Source organism: Copadichromis virginalis, linkage group LG7 (genome assembly GCF_057382275.1).
Source record: "Copadichromis virginalis isolate Kocher_CV1m ecotype Utaka linkage group LG7, C_Virginalis_male_GT1.1, whole genome shotgun sequence".
Classification (NCBI taxonomy): Eukaryota; Metazoa; Chordata; class Actinopteri; order Cichliformes; family Cichlidae; genus Copadichromis; species Copadichromis virginalis.
In genome coordinates, this window is record NC_140624.1 from 64,905,140 (window position 1) to 64,908,161 (window position 3,022).

Below are 3,022 nucleotides of genomic sequence, written 5' to 3' on the forward strand. Positions count from 1 at the left end.
TGTAGTTAAATTCCTGCTCTTACAGGATCAGGGAGTGTCTGTTTAAAGATTATTAACATACACTGTAAAATTTAATTAGTTCCCAGAACTCAAAAAAATTGAGGAAACTCATTGCCTCAAAAGAATTGAGTAAAGCTTAACTTAAAATGACTAAATTAGGACAACTTGTTTATTTTGAGTACTCTGTACAAGCTCATTTGTTCCCAGAACTCAAAAAAATTGGATCAAGTGAGATGACCAAGTTAGGGCAACTTACTCATTTTGAGTACACTGTACAGCCTTGTTAGTTCCCAGAACTCGTTGCCTCAAAAAAACTAAGTAAAGCTTACTTAAGATGACTAATATTGCAAGTCTGCAGTATTAAGAATAACTTGATATTTCTGACTGTACAGTACTAATTGTTTACTTACTGACAAACATTTCAAGTTCAACTAAATGAAAAACAATTTGTGGTAACCTGAATATGATTAAAAATAATTAACAACACTTTTTGTAATGATGTTAAAATCAGACCAACTTTTATTTTCAAACACAACAAAGTATAACAGCCAACATACTGGACACTGTTCTGCTGAACAACAAACAATTATATTGCCATCACGGTTATAATCTTACAATGAAACAAAGTCTCAGATTTAGTTATTCTAAAAATAAGTTTAGGCCTACCACAAGTTTGTTTTGTACTTAAATTACTTATATAATCAAAATAAAATATTTGTTGTTCTGTCACAAGTGTAGTCTCTAATTTAAACAACACATTTGTTTTTCATTCCAACACATGAGCTGGAATGTTGTAATATTTTAAGGATGGCTTGTTTCCAGTCCAGGCATTACTGCCTGAATGACTATCACGGATCGAGGTGATCCAAATATAGGTGCAGAAGAAAGTCTTTAACTTCCCTTAAGTACAGTGGCAGTGGATGTGGGTTGGAGATGCAATGAGCTTGAACCTGCAGGCGACCATCTTCACTGACCACACCATCTGTGACGGAGGACTCATCTCTCCTGTTGTCCTGCAAGCAAACAATCATATTTTTTGGAACATGAACTTAATTGCTTTCTTAAAACATTTTTTTCTGCATTTGGTATGAAACAGACTCCAATTTAGACAATCTCAGGCTCCCTCCCCACTGGAGAGGTGACATTCAATGTCCAAATTGTCAGTCTGGATAGCCGTGACCCCCACCCGACACACAATAATGTCATGAAAGCATCATTTTAAAAAGGGCTATGCAAAGATGGCCAATAACTTTCATTCTAATGATGTGCAAAATGATTTGGGCACAAAACAAATTTTGCTGTTAAACTTGCAGACTTCACTATATTCAGTGTAGACCCTCTAAACTAAGTTTGGGGGATGTGATCTTTCAAGAAATGCAGACCAAACTGTTGTTGTTTGTTTACTTACACAGCATGTCTTGTAGAATTAACTGGAGTCACCAGCAACAGCCTAGTGCAGTCATATCTCAAGTCTAATAACAGAAGACAGGAAAAGATCAGTAAAGAAACAACTTCCCCAAACCAAAAAAGAAGTAAAACAATAAGTAAAACAGGCTGATCTAAAGTATGATTAAAGTTCAGCCTGATTAATATAAATGTCACTGACAGTTGCTAATATATTGGAAAACCAAAATACTTACCACTGAGTTGATGTCTTTCTGTCCAACAGCAGGAGTGCTGGTCCCGAGCCTCAAAGACAGTATGAAGCAAGCAGAGGGAGAAAAAACAGAACATTTTTCAGAAACCGATTTGATCCTTAATGGCTGTGCAATCATTGTAACATAGAGTTTGCTTATGTTGTTAAATAAAGGCTAGATTTGACATTAATAGATGCCACAGATGTTCAAGGTGCCACAAAGCATGAAAAAAATGGACGTCTTGGAAAACGTCTGGGCATTTTTGCAAATATGTGACGTCTTGATAAATCGAGCAGATATTTGAACTTTCGACAGCTACATTCTCGCCTGAAAATATCTTAAAAGTTGATTTTGTGACCCAGAAAAAGTAATAGGTTTTTTAGCCGCGCTCCTCCACCATTGCTGCGCTTACAAGTACGCACAGGCTCCGACGAGAGCTCTGTTATAGCTGACCGGGAGGTCAAGGCTTGGTAAGAGTCCGCGAGCACAGCTAACTCCTGGCTTATTGTTTTCACCCCCCCCGAAGAATTTTGTCTGGGCTCTTATCTCACTTTTTTATTTCAAACAATCAACAGAAAATTTCACAGACACATTTTTATATAAGGTTTTTAAGGCTGTGGTGTTCATTTCTAAGTAACATGAGCCCAGCCGCAGCAGCAACGCTAGGCTAACACTAACTAGCTAGCACGGTGCTAAACTAAGAGAAGCCACAAAATCAGTTTGAATAAGAGTAAACATTTACTCACCAAGTCAGTGTATCAGGTAAAGATCCACAGCAATGACAACAATAATCTCTTGAGCTGACGCTTTCCTAGGTTTGCTCAACATATTCCATAAAAAATGCTGGCACCATGAACTTGCGGACTGATCCGTGCTAGGGAGGAGGACGGTAGTGAGTGGCATTTTCAAAACACATCTTTCATCCCTCCGCACTGAGAAGAAAAACTTCTGTCTTACTTAGTTTTTCTCAATTAAGACAACTCAAATAAATTGAGTTTATCAGCATTTCTGTAGAGGACAGAACCACCTGCTTTAATCTACCATGATGCTCTGTGTTATGTTGCCATGGCAATATGAAGTCAAATAAATACAAATATATAAACTGCAGATTTGAAGGAGGACAAGAAGACAGGCAACTGGAAGAGCTTTTGAAGCAGGGAAACTTTTCTGGATTACTCTTAATTTAACTGGAAATTTTGCGAATACAAGTCAAGGAGGAAACAAGGAGGCAGGTTGGATTATATCTGAGGACAGGACGAATGAAGGAGAAGCATGAGGAGAGAGAAAACAGCAGAGCGATGGTGCAGAGCTAATCGTGGATCAAGTCGAAGAAGCAAGCATCAAAACTGTGAGTAAACATAACACATAAAGACTTAAAAATTACT

The 3,022-nt window shown here is 37.6% G+C and overlaps 1 long non-coding RNA gene across 1 annotated transcript; it reads right to left on the minus strand.

The window, feature by feature from the left end:
- Window positions 1-502: 502 nt before the first annotated feature.
- LOC146706556 (uncharacterized) lies at window positions 503-2,370 on the minus strand. The gene is made up of 3 exons (XR_014921581.1): window positions 1,641-2,370; window positions 1,409-1,472; window positions 503-1,013 (listed from the first exon to the last, which is right to left on the minus strand). It is a non-coding gene; the product is annotated as an uncharacterized LOC146706556 (long non-coding RNA).
- Window positions 2,371-3,022: the final 652 nt, after the last annotated feature.